The following is a 20,203-nucleotide window of genomic DNA, read 5'->3' on the forward strand; positions in this document are numbered from 1 at the left end:
CTGGGCACTTATCCATACGAAAATCCCTATTGATTTACCGGATTTTACAAGGAAATAAAATGTAAAAAAAATATTTCTACATCCCATGGCCTTTCCCAACCATTTAATTTTTTCTCTTACAGGTCTAACACTTCTGAAAAACCAATACAACGACAACCCGGAACAATATCTAAAACTAAACAAACCGTTCACTGGGTACTTATCCGTAAGAAAATCCCTATTGATTTACCTGTTTTTACAAGGAAATAAAATGATAAAAAATATTTCTACATCCCATGGCCTTTCCCAACCATTTAAAGTTTTCTCTTACAGGTCTAATACTTCTGAAAAACCAATACAACGCCCAGCCGGAACAATATATAAAGCTAAACGAACCGTTCACTTGGTACTTATCCGTAAGAAAATCCCTATTAATTTATCTGTTTTTACAAGGAAGTAAAATGTCAAAAAAAATATTTCTACATCCTATGGCCTTTCCCAACCATTTAAATTTTTCTCTTACAGGTCTAACACTTCCGAAAAACCAATACAACGCCCACCCGGAACAATATATAAAGATAAACGAACCGTTCACTGGGGACTTATCCGTACGAAAATCCCTATTGATTTACCTGTTTTTACAAGGAAATAAAATGTGAAAAAAATATTTCCACATCCCATGGCGTTTCCCAACCATTTAAATTTTTCTCTTACAGGTCTAACACTTCCAAAAAACCAATACAACGCCCACCCGGAACAATATATAAAGCTAAATGAACCGTTCACTGGGCACTTATCCGTACGAAAATCCCTATTGTTTTACCTGTTTTTACAAGGAAATAAAATGTGAAAAAAATATTTCTACATCCCATGGCCTTTCCCAACCATTTAAATTTTTCTCTTACAATTCTAACACTTCCGAAAAACCAATACAACGCCCACCCGGAACAATATATAAAGCTAAACGAACCGTTCACTGGGCACTTATCCTTACGAAAATCCCTATTAATTTACCTGTTTTTACAAGGAAATAAAATGTGAAAAAATATTTCTACGTCCCATGGCCTTTCCCAACCATTTAAATTTTTCTCTTACAGGTCTAACACTTCTGAAAAACCAATACAACGCCCACCCGGAACAATATATAAAGCTAAACGAACCGTTCACTGGGTACATATCTGTAAGAAAATCCCTATTGATTTACCAGTTTTTACAAGGAAATAAAATGTGAAAAAATATTTCTACATCCCATGGCCTTTCCCAACCATTTAAATTTTTCTCTTACAGGTCTAATACTTCCGAAAAACCAATACAACGACCACCCGGAACAACATCTAAAGCTAAACTAACCGTTCACTGGGTACATATCTGTAAGAAAATCCCTATTGATTTACCAGTTTTTACAAGGAAATAAAATGTGAAAAAAATATTTCTACATCCCATGGCCTTTCCCAAACATTTAAATTTTTCTCTTACAGGTCTAATACTTCTGAAAAACCAATACAACGCCCACCCGGAACAATATCTAAAACTAAACAAACCGTTCACTGGGTACTTATCCGTAAGAAAATCCCTATTGATTTACCTGTTTTTACAAGGAAATAAAATGAGAAAAAATATTTCTACATCCCATGGCCTTTCCCAACCATTTAAACTTTTCTCTTACAGGTCTAATACTTCCGAAAAACCAATACAACGCCCACCCGGAACAATATATAAAGCTAAATGAACCGTTCACTTGGCACTTATCCGTACGAAAATCCCTATTGTTTTACCTGTTTTTACAAGGAAATAAAATGTGAAAAAAATATTTCTACATCCCATGGCCTTTCCCAACCATTTAAATTTTTCTCTTACAGGTCTAACACTTCCGAAAAACCAATACAACGCCCACCCGGAACAATATATAAAGCTAAACGAACCGTTCACTGGGCACTTATCCTTACGAAAATCCCTTTTAATTTACCTGTTTTTACAAGGAAATAAAATGTGAAAAAATATTTCTACATCCCATGGCCTTTCCCAACCATTTAAATTTTTCTCTTACAGGTCTAACACTTCCGAAAAACCAATACAACGCCCACCCGGAACAATATATAAAGCTAAACGAACCGTTCACTGGGTACTTACACGTACGAAAATCCCTATTGATTTACCTGATTTTACAAGGAAATAAAATGTGAAAAAATATTTCTACATCCCATGGCCTTTCCCAACCATTTAAATTTTTCTCTTACAGGTCTAACACTTCCGAAAAACCAATACAACGCCCACCCGGAACAATATCTAAAGCTAAACTAACCGTTCACTGGGCACTTATCCGTACGAAAATCCCTATTGTTTTACCTGTTTTTACAAGGAAATAAAATGTGAAAAAAATATTTCTACTTCCCATGGCCTTTCCCAACCATTTAAATTTTTCTCTTACAATTCTAACACTTCCGAAAAACCAATACAACGCCCACCCGGAACAATATATAAAGCTAAACGAACCGTTCACTGGGCACTTATCCTTACGAAAATCCCTATTAATTTACCTGTTTTTACAAGGAAATAAAATGTGAAAAAATATTTCTACATCCCATGGCCTTTCCCAACCATTTAAATTTTTCTCTTACAGGTCTAACACTTCTGAAAAACCAATACAACGCCCACCCGGAACAATATATAAAGCTAAACGAACCGTTCACTGGGTACTTACACGTACGAAAATCCCTATTGATTTACCTGATTTTACAAGGAAATAAAATGTGAAAAAAATATTTCTACATCCCATGGCCTTTCCCAACCATTTAAACTTTTCTCTTACAGGTCTAATACTTCCGAAAAACCAATACAACGACCACCCGGAACAATATCTAAAGCTAAACTAACCGTTCACTGGGTACATATCTGTAAGAAAATCCCTATTGATTTACCAGTTTTTACAAGGAAATAAAATGTGAAAAAATATTTCTACATCCCATGGCCTTTCCCAACCATTTAAATTTTTCTCTTACAGGTCTAATACTTCCGAAAAACCAATACAACGACCACCCGGAACAACATCTAAAGCTAAACTAACCGTTCACTGGGTACATATCTGTAAGAAAATCCCTATTGATTTACCAGTTTTTACAAGGAAATAAAATGTGAAAAAAATATTTCTACATCCCATGGCCTTTCCCAACCATTTAAATTTTTCTCTTACAGGTCTAATACTTCCGAAAAACCAATACAACGCCCACCCGGAACAATATCTAAAACTAAACAAACCGTTCACTGGGTACTTATCCGTAAGAAAATCCCTATTGATTTACCTGTTTTTACAAGGAAATAAAATGAGAAAAAATATTTCTACATCCCATGGCCTTTCCCAACCATTTAAACTTTTCTCTTACAGGTCTAATACTTCCGAAAAACCAATACAACGACCACCCGGAACAATATCTAAAGCTAAACGAACCGTTCACTGGGTACTTACACGTACGAAAATCCCTATTGATTTACCTGATTTTACAAGGAAATAAAATGTGAAAAAAATATTTCTACATCCCATGGCCTTTCCCAACCATTTAAATTTTTCTCTTACAGGTCTAACACTTCCGAAAAACCAATACAAAGCCCACCCGGAACAATATATAAAGCTAAACGAACCGTTCACTGGGCACTTATCCTTACGAAAATCCCTATTAATTTACCTGTTTTTACAAGGAAATAAAATGTGAAAAAATATTTCTACATCCCATGGCCTTTCCCAACCATTTAAATTTTTCTCTTACAGGTCTAACACTTCCGAAAAACCAATACAACGCCCACCCGGAACAATATATAAAGCTAAACGAACCGTTCACTGGGTACTTACACGTACGAAAATCCCTATTGATTTACCTGATTTTACAAGGAAATAAAATGTGAAAAAATATTTCTACATCCCATGGCCTTTCCCAACCATTTAAATTTTTCTCTTACAGGTCTAACACTTCCGAAAAACCAATACCACGCCCACCCGGAACAATATCTAAAGCTAAACTAACCGTTCACTGGGTACATATCTGTAAGAAAATCCCTATTGATTTACCAGTTTTTACAAGGAAATAAAATGTGAAAAAATATTTCTACATCCCATGGCCTTTCCCAACCATTTAAATTTTTCTCTTACAGGTCTAATACTTCCGAAAAACCAATACAACGACCACCCGGAACAATATCTAAAGCTAAACGAACCGTTCACTGGATACTTATGCGTACGAAAATCCCTATTGTTTTACCTGTTTTTACAAGGAAATAAAATGTGAAAAAAAAATTTCTACATCCCATGGCCTTTCCCAACCGTTTAAATTTTTCTCTTACAGGTCTAACAATACCAAAAAACCAATACAACGCCCACCTGGAACAATATATAAAGCTAAACGAACCGTTCACTGGGCACTTATCCTTATGAAAATTCCTATTGATTTACCTGTTTTTACAAGGAAATAAAATGTGAAAAAAATATTTCTACATCCCATGGCCTTTCCCAACCATTTAAATTTTTCTCTTACAGGTTTAACACTTCCGAAAAACCCATACAACGCCCACCCGGAACAATATATAAAGCTAAACGAACCGTTCACTGGGTACTTACACGTACGAAAATCCCTATTGATTTACCTGATTTTACAAGGAAATAAAATGTGAAAAAAATATTTCTACATCCCATGGCCTTTCCCAACCATTTAAATTTTTCTCTTACAGGTCTAACACTTCCGAAAAACCAATACAACGACCACCCGGAACAATATCTAAAGCTAAACGAACCGTTCACTGGGTACTTATCCGTAAGAAAATCCCTATTGATTTACCTGATTTTACAAGGAAATAAAATGTGAAAAAAATATTTCTACATCCCATGGCCTTTCCCAACCATTTAAATTTTTCTCTTACAGGTCTAACACTTCCGAAAAACCAATACAACGACCACCCGGAACAATATCTAAAGCTAAACGAACCGTTCACTGGGTACTTATCCGTACGAAAATCCCTATTGATTTACCAGTTTTTACAAGGAAATAAAATGTGAAAAAATATTTCTACATCCCATGGCCTTTCCCAACCATTTAAATTTTTTTCTTACAGGTCTAATACTTCCGAAAAACCAATACAACGCCCACCCGGAACAATATATAAAGCTAAACGAACCGTTCACTGGGTACTTACACGTACGAATATCCCTATTGATTTACCTGATTTTACAAGGAAATAAAATGTGAAAAAAATATTTCTACATCCCATGGCCTTTCCCAACCATTTAAATTTTTCTCTTACAGGTCTAACACTTCCGAAAAACCAATACAATGCCCTCCCGGAACAATATATAAAGCTAAACGAACCGTTCACTGGGCACTTATCCATACGAAAATCCCTATTGATTTACCTGATTTTACAAGAAAATAAAATGTAAAAAAATATTTCTACATCCCATGGCCTTTCCCAACCATTTAATTTTTTCTCTTACAGGTCTAACACTTCTGAAAAACCAATACAACGACGACCCGGAACAATATCTAAAACTAAACAAACCGTTCACTGGGTACTTACACGTACGAAAATCCCTATTGATTTACCTGATTTTACAAGGAAATAAAATGTGAAAAAAATATTTCTACATTCCATGGCCTTTCCCAACCATTTAAATTTTTCTCTTACAGGTCTAACACTTCCGAAAAACCAATACAATGCCCTCCCGGAACAATATATAAAGCTAAACGAACCGTTCACTGGGCACTTATCCATACGAAAATCCCTATTGATTTACCTGATTTTACAAGGAAATAAAATGTAAAAAAAATATTTCTACATCCCATGGCCTTTCCCAACCATTTAATTTTTTCTCTTACAGGTCTAACACTTCTGAAAAACCAATACAACGACAACCCGGAACAATATCTAAAACTAAACAAACCGTTCACTGGGTACTTATCCGTAAGAAAATCCCTATTGATCTACCTGTTTTTACAAGGAAATAAAATGAGAAAAAATATTTCTACATCCCATGGCCTTTCCCAACCATTTAAAGTTTTCTCTTACAGGTCTAATACTTCCGAAAAACCAATACGACCACCCGGAACCAAACGACCACCCGGAACAATATCTAAAGCTAAACGAACCGTTCACTGGGTACTTACACGTACGAAAATCCCTATTGATTTACCTGATTTTACAAGGAAATAAAATGTGAAAAAATATTTCTACATCCCATGGCCTTTCCCAACCATTTAAATTTTTCTCTTACAGGGCTAACTCTTCCGAAAAACCAATACAACGCCCAGCCGGAACAATATATAAAGCTAAACGAACCGTTCACTTGGTACTTATCCGTAAGAAAATCCCTATTGATTTATCTGTTTTTACAAGGAAGTAAAATGTCAAAAAAAATATTTCTACATCCCATGGCCTTTCCCAACCATTTAAATTTTTCTCTTACAGGTCTAACACTTCCGAAAACCCAGTACAACGCCCCCGCGGAACAATATATAAAGCTAAACGAACTGTTCACTGGGTACTTAACCGTACGAAAATCCCTATTGATTTACCTGTTTTAACTAGGAAATAAAATGTGAAAAAAAAATTTCTACATCCCATGGCCTTTCCCAACCGTTTAAATTTTTCTCTTACAGGTCTAACAATACCAAAAAACCAATACAACGCCCACCTGGAACAATATATAAAGCTAAACGAACCGTTCACTGGGCACTTATCCTTATGAAAATTCCTATTGATTTACCTGATTTTACAAGGAAATAAAATGTGAAAAAAATATTTCTACATCCCATGGCCTTTCCCAACCATTAAAATTTTTCTCTTACAGGTTTAACACTTCCGAAAAACCCATACAACGCCCACCCGGAACAATATATAAAGCTAAACGAACCGTTCACTGGGTACTTACACGTACGAAAATCCCTATTGATTTACCTGATTTTACAAGGAAATAAAATGTGAAAAAAATATTTCTACATCCCATGGCCTTTCCCAACCATTTAAATTTTTCTCTTACAGGTCTAACACTTCCGAAAAACCAATACAACGACCACCCGGAACAATATCTAAAGCTAAACGAACCGTTCACTGGGTACTTATCCGTAAGAAAATCCCTATTGATTTACCTGATTTTACAAGGAAATAAAATGTGAAAAAAATATTTCTACATCCCATGGCCTTTCCCAACCATTTAAATTTTTCTCTTACAGGTCTAACACTTCCGAAAAACCAATACAACGACCACCCGGAACAATATCTAAAGCTAAACGAACCGTTCACTGGGTACTTATCCGTACGAAAATCCCTATTGATTTACCAGTTTTTACAAGGAAATAAAATGTGAAAAAATATTTCTACATCCCATGGCCTTTCCCAACCATTTAAATTTTTTTCTTACAGGTCTAATACTTCCGAAAAACCAATACAACGCCCACCCGGAACAATATATAAAGCTAAACGAACCGTTCACTGGGTACTTACACGTACGAAAATCCCTATTGATTTACCTGATTTTACAAGGAAATAAAATGTGAAAAAAATATTTCTACATCCCATGGCCTTTCCCAACCGTTTAAATTTTTCTCTTACAGGTCTAACAATACCAAAAAACCAATACAACGCCCACCTGGAACAATATATAAAGCTAAACGAACCGTTCACTGGGCACTTATCCTTATGAAAATTCCTATTGATTTACCTGTTTTTACAAGGAAATAAAATGTGAAAAAAATATTTCTACATCCCATGGCCTTTCCCAACCATTAAAATTTTTCTCTTACAGGTTTAACACTTCCGAAAAACCCATACAACGCCCACCCGGAACAATATATAAAGCTAAACGAACCGTTCACTGGGTACTTACACGTACGAAAATCCCTATTGATTTACCTGATTTTACAAGGAAATAAAATGTGAAAAAAATATTTCTACATCCCATGGCCTTTCCCAACCATTTAAATTTTTCTCTTACAGGTCTAACACTTCCGAAAAACCAATACAACGACCACCCGGAACAATATCTAAAGCTAAACGAACCGTTCACTGGGTACTTATCCGTAAGAAAATCCCTATTGATTTACCTGATTTTACAAGGAAATAAAATGTGAAAAAAATATTTCTACATCCCATGGCCTTTCCCAACCATTTAAATTTTTCTCTTACAGGTCTAACACTTCCGAAAAACCAATACAACGACCACCCGGAACAATATCTAAAGCTAAACGAACCGTTCACTGGGTACTTATCCGTACGAAAATCCCTATTGATTTACCAGTTTTTACAAGGAAATAAAATGTGAAAAAATATTTCTACATCCCATGGCCTTTCCCAACCATTTAAATTTTTTTCTTACAGGTCTAATACTTCCGAAAAACCAATACAACGCCCACCCGGAACAATATATAAAGCTAAACGAACCGTTCACTGGGTACTTACACGTACGAAAATCCCTATTGATTTACCTGATTTTACAAGGAAATAAAATGTGAAAAAAATATTTCTACATCCCATGGCCTTTCCCAACCATTTAAATTTTTCTCTTACAGGTCTAACACTTCCGAAAAACCAATACAATGCCCTCCCGGAACAATATATAAAGCTAAACGAACCGTTCACTGGGCACTTATCCATACGAAAATCCCTATTGATTTACCTGATTTTACAAGGAAATAAAATGTAAAAAAAATATTTCTACATCCCATGGCCTTTCCCAACCATTTAATTTTTTCTCTTACAGGTCTAACACTTCTGAAAAACCAATACAACGACGACCCGGAACAATATCTAAAACTAAACAAACCGTTCACTGGGTACTTACACGTACGAAAATCCCTATTGATTTACCTGATTTTACAAGGAAATAAAATGTGAAAAAAATATTTCTACATTCCATGGCCTTTCCCAACCATTTAAATTTTTCTCTTACAGGTCTAACACTTCCGAAAAACCAATACAATGCCCTCCCGGAACAATATATAAAGCTAAACGAACCGTTCACTGGGCACTTATCCATACGAAAATCCCTATTGATTTACCTGATTTTACAAGGAAATAAAATGTAAAAAAAATATTTCTACATCCCATGGCCTTTCCCAACCATTTAATTTTTTCTCTTACAGGTCTAACACTTCTGAAAAACCAATACAACGACAACCCGGAACAATATCTAAAACTAAACAAACCGTTCACTGGGTACTTATCCGTAAGAAAATCCCTATTGATTTACCTGTTTTTACAAGGAAATAAAATGAGAAAAAATATTTCTACATCCCATGGCCTTTCCCAACCATTTAAAATTTTCTCTTACAGGTCTAATACTTCCGAAAAACCAATACGACCACCCGGAACCAAACGACCACCCGGAACAATATCTAAAGCTAAACGAACCGTTCACTGGGTACTTACACGTACGAAAATCCCTATTGATTTACCTGATTTTACAAGGAAATAAAATGTGAAAAAATATTTCTACATACCATGGCCTTTCCCAACCATTTAAATTTTTCTCTTACAGGGCTAACTCTTCCGAAAAACCAATACAACGCCCAGCCGGAACAATATATAAAGCTAAACGAACCGTTCACTTGGTACTTATCCGTAAGAAAATCCCTATTGATTTATCTGTTTTTACAAGGAAGTAAAATGTCAAAAAAAATATTTCTACATCCCATGGCCTTTCCCAACCATTTAAATTTTTCTCTTACAGGTCTAACACTTCCGAAAACCCAGTACAACGCCCCCGCGGAACAATATATAAAGCTAAACGAACCGTTCACTGGGTACTTAACCGTACGAAAATCCCTATTGATTTACCTGTTTTAACTAGGAAATAAAATGTGAAAAAAATATTTCTACATCCCATGGCCTTTCCCAACCATTTAAATTTTTCTCTTACAGGTCTAACACTTCCGAAAAACCAATACAACGCCCACCCGGAACAATATATAAAGCTAAACGAACCGTTCACTGGGCACTTATCCTTACGAAAATCCCTATTAATTTACCTGTTTTTACAAGGAAATAAAATGTGAAAAAATATTTCTACATCCCATGGCCTTTCCCAACCATTTAAATTTTTCTCTTACAGGTCTAACACTTCCGAAAAACCAATACAACGCCCACCCGGAACAATATATAAAGCTAAACGAACCGTTCACTGGGTACTTACACGTACGAAAATCCCTATTGATTTACCTGATTTTACAAGGAAATAAAATGTGAAAAAAATATTTCTACATCCCATGGCCTTTCCCAACCATTTAAACGTTTCTCTTACAGTTCTAATACTTCCGAAAAACCAATACAACGACCACCCGGAACAATATCTAAAGCTAAACTAACCGTTCACTGGGTACATATCTGTAAGAAAATCCCTATTGATTTACCAGTTTTTACAAGGAAATAAAATGTGAAAAAATATTTCTACATCCCATGGCCTTTCCCAAACATTTAAATTTTTCTCTTACAGGTCTAATACTTCCGAAAAACCAATACAACGACCACCCGGAACAATATCTAAAGCTAAACTAACCGTTCACTGGGTACATATCTGTAAGAAAATCCCTATTGATTTACCAGTTTTTACAAGGAAATAAAATGTGAAAAAAATATTTCTACATCCCATGGCCTTTCCCAACCATTTAAATTTTTCTCTTACAGGTCTAATACTTCCGAAAAACCAATACAACGCCCACCCGGAACAATATCTAAAACTAAACAAACCGTTCACTGGGTACTTATCCGTAAGAAAATCCCTATTGATTTACCTGTTTTTACAAGGAAATAAAATGAGAAAAAATATTTCTACATCCCATGGCCTTTCCCAACCATTTAAATTTTTCTCTTACAGGTCTAACACTTCCGAAAAACCAATACAACGCCCACCCGGAACAATATATAAAGCTAAACGAACCGTTCACTGGATACTTATGCGTACGAAAATCCCTATTGTTTTACCTGTTTTTACAAGGAAATAAAATGTGAAAAAAAAATTTCTACATCCCATGGCCTTTCCCAACCATTTAAATTTTTCTCTTACAGGTCTAACAATACCAAAAAACCAATACAACGCCCACCTGGAACAATATATAAAGCTAAACGAACCGTTCACTGGGCACTTATCCTTATGAAAATTCCTATTGATTTACCTGTTTTTACAAGGAAATAAAATGTGAAAAAAATATTTCTACATCCCATGGCCTTTCCCAACCATTAAAATTTTTCTCTTACAGGTTTAACACTTCCGAAAAACCCATACAACGCCCACCCGGAACAATATATAAAGCTAAACGAACCGTTCACTGGGTACTTACACGTACGAAAATCCCTATTGATTTACCTGATTTTACAAGGAAATAAAATGTGAAAAAAATATTTCTACATCCCATGGCCTTTCCCAACCATTTAAATTTTTCTCTTACAGGTCTAACACTTCCGAAAAACCAATACAACGACCACCCGGAACAATATCTAAAGCTAAACGAACCGTTCACTGGGTACTTATCCGTAAGAAAATCCCTATTGATTTACCTGATTTTACAAGGAAATAAAATGTGAAAAAAATATTTCTACATCCCATGGCCTTTCCCAACCATTTAAATTTTTCTCTTACAGGTCTAACACTACCGAAAAACCAATACAACGACCACCCGGAACAATATCTAAAGCTAAACGAACCGTTCACTGGGTACTTATCCGTACGAAAATCCCTATTGATTTACCAGTTTTTACAAGGAAATAAAATGTGAAAAAATATTTCTACATCCCATGGCCTTTCCCAACCATTTAAATTGTTCTCTTACAGGTCTAATACTTCTGAAAAACCAATACAACGCCACCCGGAACAATATATAAAGCTAAACGAACCGTTCACTGGGTACTTACACGTACGAAAATCCCTATTGATTTACCTGATTTTACAAGGAAATAAAATGTGAAAAAAATATTTCTACATCCCATGGCCTTTCCCAACCATTTAAATTTTTCTCTTACAGGTCTAACTCTTCCGAAAAACCAATACAATGCCCTCCCGGAACAATATATAAAGCTAAACGAACCGTTCACTGGGCACTTATCCATACGAAAATCCCTATTGATTTACCTGATTTTACAAGGAAATAAAATGTAAAAAAAATATTTCTACATCCCATGGCCTTTCCCAACCATTTAATTTTTTCTCTTACAGGTCTAACACTTCTGAAAAACCAATACAACGATGACCCGGAACCATATCTAAAACTAAACAAACCGTTCACTGGGTACTTATCCGTAAGAAAATCCCTATTGATTTACCTGTTTTTACAAGGAAATAAAATGAGAAAAAATATTTCTACATCCCATGGCCTTTCCCAACCATTTAAAGTTTTCTCTTACAGGTCTAATACTTCCGAAAAACCAATACAACGCCCAGCTGGAACAATATATAAAGCTAAACGAACCGTACACTTGGTACTTATCCGTAAGAAAATCCCTATTGATTTATCTGTTTTTACAAGGAAGTAAAATGTAAAAAAAAATATTTCTACATCCTATGGCCTTTCCCAACCATTTAAATTTTTCTCTTACAGGTCTAACACTTCCGAAAAACCAATACAACGCCCACCCGGAACAATATATAAAGCTAAACGAACCGTTCACTGGAGACTTATCCGTACGAAAATCCCTATTGATTTACCTGTTTTTACAAGGAAATAAAATGTGAAAAAAATATTTCTACATCCCATGGCCTTTCCCAACCATTTAAATTTTTCTCTTACAGGTCTAACACTTCCAAAAAACCAATACAACGCCCACCCGGAACAATATATAAAACTAAATGAACCGTTCACTGGGCACTTATCCGTACGAAAATCCCTATTGTTTTACCTGTTTTTACAAGGAAATAAAATGTGAAAAAAATATTTCTACATCCCATGGCCTTTCCCAACCATTTAAATTTTTCTCTTACAGGTCTAACACTTCCGAAAAACCAATACAACGCCCACCCGGAACAATATATAAAGCTAAACGAACCGTTCACTGGGCACTTATCCTTACGAAAATCCCTATTAATTTACCTGTTTTTACAAGGAAATAAAATGTGAAAAAATATTTCTACATCCCATGGCCTTTCCCAACCATTTAAATTTTTCTCTTACAGGTCTAACACTTCCGAAAAACCAATACAACGCCCACCCGGAACAATATATAAAGCTAAACGAACCGTTCACTCGGTACTTACACGTACGAAAATCCCTATTGATTTACCTGATTTTACAAGGAAATAAAATGTGAAAAAAATATTTCTACATCCCATGGCCTTTCCCAACCATTTAAACTTTTCTCTTACAGGTCTAATACTTCCGAAAAACCAATACAACGACCACCCGGAACAATATCTAAAGCTAAACTAACCGTTCACTGGGTATATATCTGTAAGAAAATCCCTATTTATTTACCAGTTTTTACAAGGAAATAAAATGTGAAAAAATATTTCTACATCCCATGGCCTTTCCCAACCATTTAAATTTTTCTCTTACAGGTCTAATACTTCCGAAAAACCAATACAACGCCCACCCGGAACAATATCTAAAACTAAACAAACGGTTCACTGGGTACTTATCCGTAAGAAAATCCCTATTGATTTACCTGTTTTTACAAGGAAATAAAATGAGAAAAAATATTTCTACATCCCATGGCCTTTCCCAACCATTTAAATTTTTCTCTTACAGGTTTAACACTTCCGAAAAACCCATACAACGCCCACCCAGAACAATATATAAAGCTAAACGAACCGTTCACTGGGTACTTACACGTACGAAAATCCCTATTGATTTACCTGATTTTACAAGGAAATAAAATGTGAAAAAAATATTTCTACATCCCATGGCCTTTCCCAACCATTTAAATTTTTCTCTTACAGGTCTAACACTTCCGAAAAACCAATACAACGACCACCCGGAACAATATCTAAAGCTAAACGAACCGTTCACTGGGTACTTATCCGTAAGAAAATCCCTATTGATTTACCTGATTTTACAAGGAAATAAAATGTGAAAAAAATATTTCTACATCCCATGGCCTTTCCCAACCATTTAAATTTTTCTCTTACAGGTCTAACACTTTCGAAAAACCAATACAACGACCACCCGGAACAATATCTAAATCTAAACGAACCGTTCACTGGGTACTTATCCGTACGAAAATCCCTATTGATTTACCAGTTTTTACAAGGAAATAAAATGTGAAAAAATATTTCTACATCCCATGGCCTTTCCCAACCATTTAAATTTTTCTCTTACAGGTCTAATACTTCCGAAAAACCAATACAACGCCCACCCGGAACAATATATAAAGCTAAACGAACCGTTCACTGGGTACTTACACGTACGAAAATCCCTATTGATTTACCTGATTTTACAAGGAAATAAAATGTGAAAAAAATATTTCTACATCCCATGGCCTTTCCCAACCATTTAAATTTTTCTCTTACAGGTCTAATACTTCCGAAAAACCAATACAACGCCCACCCGGAACAATATCTAAAACTAAACAAACTGTTCACTGGGTACTTATCCGTAAGAAAATCCCTATTGATTTACCTGTTTTTACAAGGAAATAAAATGAGAAAAAATATTTCTACATCCCATGGCCTTTCCCAACCATTTAAATTTTTCTCTTACAGGTTTAACACTTCCGAAAAACCCATACAACGCCCACCCGGAACAATATATAAAGCTAAACGAACCGTTCACTGGGTACTTACACGTACGAAAATCCCTATTGATTTACCTGATTTTACAAGGAAATAAAATGTGAAAAAAATATTTCTACATCCCATGGCCTTTCCCAACCATTTAAATTTTTCTCTTACAGGTCTAACACTTCCGAAAAACCAATACAACGACCACCCGGAACAATATCTAAAGCTAAACGAACCGTTCACTGGGTACTTATCCGTAAGAAAATCCCTATTGATTTACCTGATTTTACAAGGAAATAAAATGTGAAAAAAATATTTCTACATCCCATGGCCTTTCCCAACCATTTAAATTTTTCTCTTACAGGTCTAACACTTCCGAAAAACCAATACAACGACCACCCGGAACAATATCTAAAGCTAAACGAACCGTTCACTGGGTACTTATCCGTACGAAAATCCCTATTGATTTACCAGTTTTTACAAGGAAATAAAATGTGAAAAAATATTTCTACATCCCATGGCCTTTCCCAACCATTTAAATTTTTCTCTTACAGGTCTAATACTTCCGAAAAACCAATACAACGCCCACCCGGAACAATATATAAAGCTAAACGAACCGTTCACTGGGTACTTACACGTACGAAAATCCCTATTGATTTACCTGATTTTACAAGGAAATAAAATGTGAAAAAAATATTTCTACATCCCATGGCCTTTCCCAACCATTTAAATTTTTCTCTTACAGGTCTAACACTTCCGAAAAACCAATACAATGCCCTCCCGGAACAATATATAAAGCTAAACGAACCGTTCACTGGGCACTTATCCATACGAAAATCCCTATTGATTTACCTGATTTTACAAGGAAATAAAATGTAAAAAAAATATTTCTACATCCCATGGCCTTTCCCAACCATTTAATTTTTTCTCTTACAGGTCTAACACTTCTGAAAAACCAATACAACGACGACCCGGAACAATATCTAAAACTAAACAAACCGTTCACTGGGTACTTATCCGTAAGAAAATCCCTATTGATTTACCTGTTTTTACAAGGAAATAAAATGAGAAAAAATATTTCTACATCCCATGGCCTTTCCCAACCATTTAAAGTTTTCTCTTACAGGTCTAATACTTCCGAAAAACCAATACAACGCCCAGCTGGAACAATATATAAAGCTAAACGAACCGTACACTTGGTACTTATCCGTAAGAAAATCCCTATTGATTTATCTGTTTTTACAAGGAAGTAAAATGTCAAAAAAAATATTTCTACATCCTATGGACTTTCCCAACCATTTAAATTTTTCTCTTACAGGTCTAACACTTCCGAAAAACCAATACAACGCCCACCCGGAACAATATATAAAGCTAAACGAACCGTTCACTGGGGACTTATCCGTACGAAAATCCCTATTGATTTACCTGTTTTTACAAGGAAATAAAATGTGAAAAAAATATTTCTACATCCCATGGCCTTTCCCAACCATTTAAATTTTTCTCTTACAGGTCTAACACTTCCAAAAAACCAATACAACGCCCACCCGGAACAATATATAAAGCTAAACGAACCGTTCACTGGGCACTTATCCGTACGAAAATCCCTATTGTTTTACCTGTTTTTACAAGGAAATAAAATGTGAAAAAAATATTTCTACATCCCATGGCCTTTCCCAACCATTTAAATTTTTCTCTTACAGGTCTAACACTTCCGAAAAACCAATACAACGCCCACCCGGAACAATATATAAAGCTAAACGAACCGTTCACTGGGCACTTATCCTTACGAAAATCCCTATTAATTTACCTGTTTTTACAAGGAAATAAAATGTGAAAAAATATTTCTATATCCCATGGCCTTTCCCAACCATTTAAATTTTTCTCTTACAGGTCTAACACTTCCGAAAAACCAATACAACGCCCACCCGGAACAATATATAAAGCTAAACGAACCGTTCACTGGGTACTTACACGTACGAAAATCCCTATTGATTTACCTGATTTTACAAGGAAATAAAATGTGAAAAAAATATTTCTACATCCCATGGCCTTTCCCAACCATTTAAACTTTTCTCTTACAGGTCTAATACTTCCGAAAAACCAATACAACGACCACCCGGAACAATATCTAAAGCTAAACTAACCGTTCACTGGGTATATATCTGTAAGAAAATCCCTATTGATTTACCAGTTTTTACAAGGAAATAAAATGAGAAAATATATTTCTACATCCCATGGCCTTTCCCAACCATTTAAATTTTTCTCTTACAGGTTTAACACTTCCGAAAAACCCATACAACGCCCACCCGGAACAATATATAAAGCTAAACGAACCGTTCACTGGGTACTTACACGTACGAAAATCCCTATTGATTTACCTGATTTTACAAGGAAATAAAATGTGAAAAAAATATTTCTACATCCCATGGCCTTTCCCAACCATTTAAATTTTTCTCTTACAGGTCTAACACTTCCGAAAAACCAATACAACGACCACCCGGAACAATATCTAAAGCTAAACGAACCGTTCACTGGGTACTTATCCGTAAGAAAATCCCTATTGATTTACCTGATTTTACAAGGAAATAAAATGTGAAAAAAATATTTCTACATCCCATGGCCTTTCCCAACCATTTAAATTTTTCTCTTACAGGTCTAACACTTCCGAAAAACCAATACAACGACCACCCGGAACAATATCTAAAGCTAAACGAACCGTTCACTGGGTACTTATCCGTACGAAAATCCCTATTGATTTACCAGTTTTTACAAGGAAATAAAATGTGAAAAAATATTTCTACATCCCATGGCCTTTCCCAACCATTTAAATTTTTCTCTTACAGGTCTAATACTTCCGAAAAACCAATACAACGCCCACCCGGAACAATATATAAAGCTAAACGAACCGTTCACTGGGTACTTACACGTACGAAAATCCCTATTGATTTACCTGATTTTACAAGGAAATAAAATGTGAAAAAAATATTTCTACATCCCATGGCCTTTCCCAACCATTTAAATTTTTCTCTTACAGGTCTAACACTTCCGAAAAACCAATACAATGCCCTCCCGGAACAATATATAAAGCTAAACGAACCGTTCACTGGGCACTTATCCATACGAAAATCCCTATTGATTTACCTGATTTTACAAGGAAATAAAATGTAAAAAAAATATTTCTACATCCCATGGCCTTTCCCAACCATTTAATTTTTTCTCTTACAGGTCTAACACTTCTGAAAAACCAATACAACGACGACCCGGAACAATATCTAAAACTAAACAAACCGTTCACTGGGTACTTATCCGTAAGAAAATCCCTATTGATTTACCTGTTTTTACAAGGAAATAAAATGAGAAAAAATATTTCTACATCCCATGGCCTTTCCCAACCATTTAAAGTTTTCTCTTACAGGTCTAATACTTCCGAAAAACCAATACAACGCCCAGCTGGAACAATATATAAAGCTAAACGAACCGTACACTTGGTACTTATCCGTAAGAAAATCCCTATTGATTTATCTGTTTTTACAAGGAAGTAAAATGTCAAAAAAAATATTTCTACATCCTATGGACTTTCCCAACCATTTAAATTTTTCTCTTACAGGTCTAACACTTCCGAAAAACCAATACAACGCCCACCCGGAACAATATATAAAGCTAAACGAACCGTTCACTGGGGACTTATCCGTACGAAAATCCCTATTGATTTACCTGTTTTTACAAGGAAATAAAATGTGAAAAAAATATTTCTACATCCCATGGCCTTTCCCAACCATTTAAATTTTTCTCTTACAGGTCTAACACTTCCAAAAAACCAATACAACGCCCACCCGGAACAATATATAAAGCTAAACGAACCGTTCACTGGGCACTTATCCGTACGAAAATCCCTATTGTTTTACCTGTTTTTACAAGGAAATAAAATGTGAAAAAAATATTTCTACATCCCATGGCCTTTCCCAACCATTTAAATTTTTCTCTTACAGGTCTAACACTTCCGAAAAACCAATACAACGCCCACCCGGAACAATATATAAAGCTAAACGAACCGTTCACTGGGCACTTATCCTTACGAAAATCCCTATTAATTTACCTGTTTTTACAAGGAAATAAAATGTGAAAAAATATTTCTACATCCCATGGCCTTTCCCAACCATTTAAATTTTTCTCTTACAGGTCTAACACTTCCGAAAAACCAATACAACGCCCACCCGGAACAATATATAAAGCTAAACGAACCGTTCACTGGGTACTTACACGTACGAAAATCCCTATTGATTTACCTGATTTTACAAGGAAATAAAATGTGAAAAAAATATTTCTACATCCCATGGCCTTTCCCAACCATTTAAACTTTTCTCTTACAGGTCTAATACTTCCGAAAAACCAATACAACGACCACCCGGAACAATATCTAAAGCTAAACTAACCGTTCACTGGGTATATATCTGTAAGAAAATCCCTATTGATTTACCAGTTTTTACAAGGAAATAAAATGTGAAAAAATATTTCTACATCCCATGGCCTTTCCCAACCATTTAAATTTTTCTCTTACAGGTCTAATACTTCCGAAAAACCAATACAACGCCCACCCGGAACAATATCTAAAACTAAACAAACCGTTCACTGGGTACTTATCCGTAAGAAAATCACTATTGATTTACCTGTTTTTACAAGGAAATAAAATGAGAAAAAATATTTCTACATCCCATGGCCTTTCCCAACCATTTAAATTTTTCTCTTACAGGTCTAACACTTCCGAGAAACCAATACAACGCCCACCCGGAACAATATATGAAGCTAAACGAACCGTTCACTGGGTACTTAGCCGTACGAAAATCCCTATTGATTTACCTGTTTTTACAAGGAAATAAAATGTGAAAAAAATATTTCTACATCCCATGGCCTTTCCCAACCATTTAAATTTTTCTCTTACAAGTCTAACACTTCCGAAAAACCAATACAACGCCCACCCGGAACAATATATAAAGCTAAACGAACCGTTCACTGGGTACTTACACGTACGAAAATCCCTATTGATTTACCTGATTTTACAAGGAAATAAAATGTGAAAAAAATATTTCTACATCCCATGGCCTTTCCCAACCATTTAAACTTTTCTCTTACAGGTCTAATACTTCCGAAAAACCAATACAACGACCACCCGGAACAATATCTAAAGCTAAACTAACCGTTCACTGGGTATATATCTGTAAGAAAATCCCTATTGATTTACCAGTTTTTACAAGGAAATAAAATGTGAAAAAATATTTCTACATCCCATGGCCTTTCCCAACCATTTAAATTTTTCTCTTACAGGTCTAATACTTCCGAAAAACCAATACAACGCCCACCCGGAACAATATCTAAAACTAAACAAACCGTTCACTGGGTACTTATCCGTAAGAAAATCACTATTGATTTACCTGTTTTTACAAGGAAATAAAATGAGAAAAAATATTTCTACATCCCATGGCCTTTCCCAACCATTTAAATTTTTCTCTTACAGGTCTAACACTTCCGAGAAACCAATACAACGCC

This window comes from Paroedura picta, chromosome 4 (genome assembly GCF_049243985.1).
Source record: "Paroedura picta isolate Pp20150507F chromosome 4, Ppicta_v3.0, whole genome shotgun sequence".
Lineage (NCBI taxonomy): Eukaryota > Metazoa > Chordata > Lepidosauria > Squamata > Gekkonidae > Paroedura > Paroedura picta.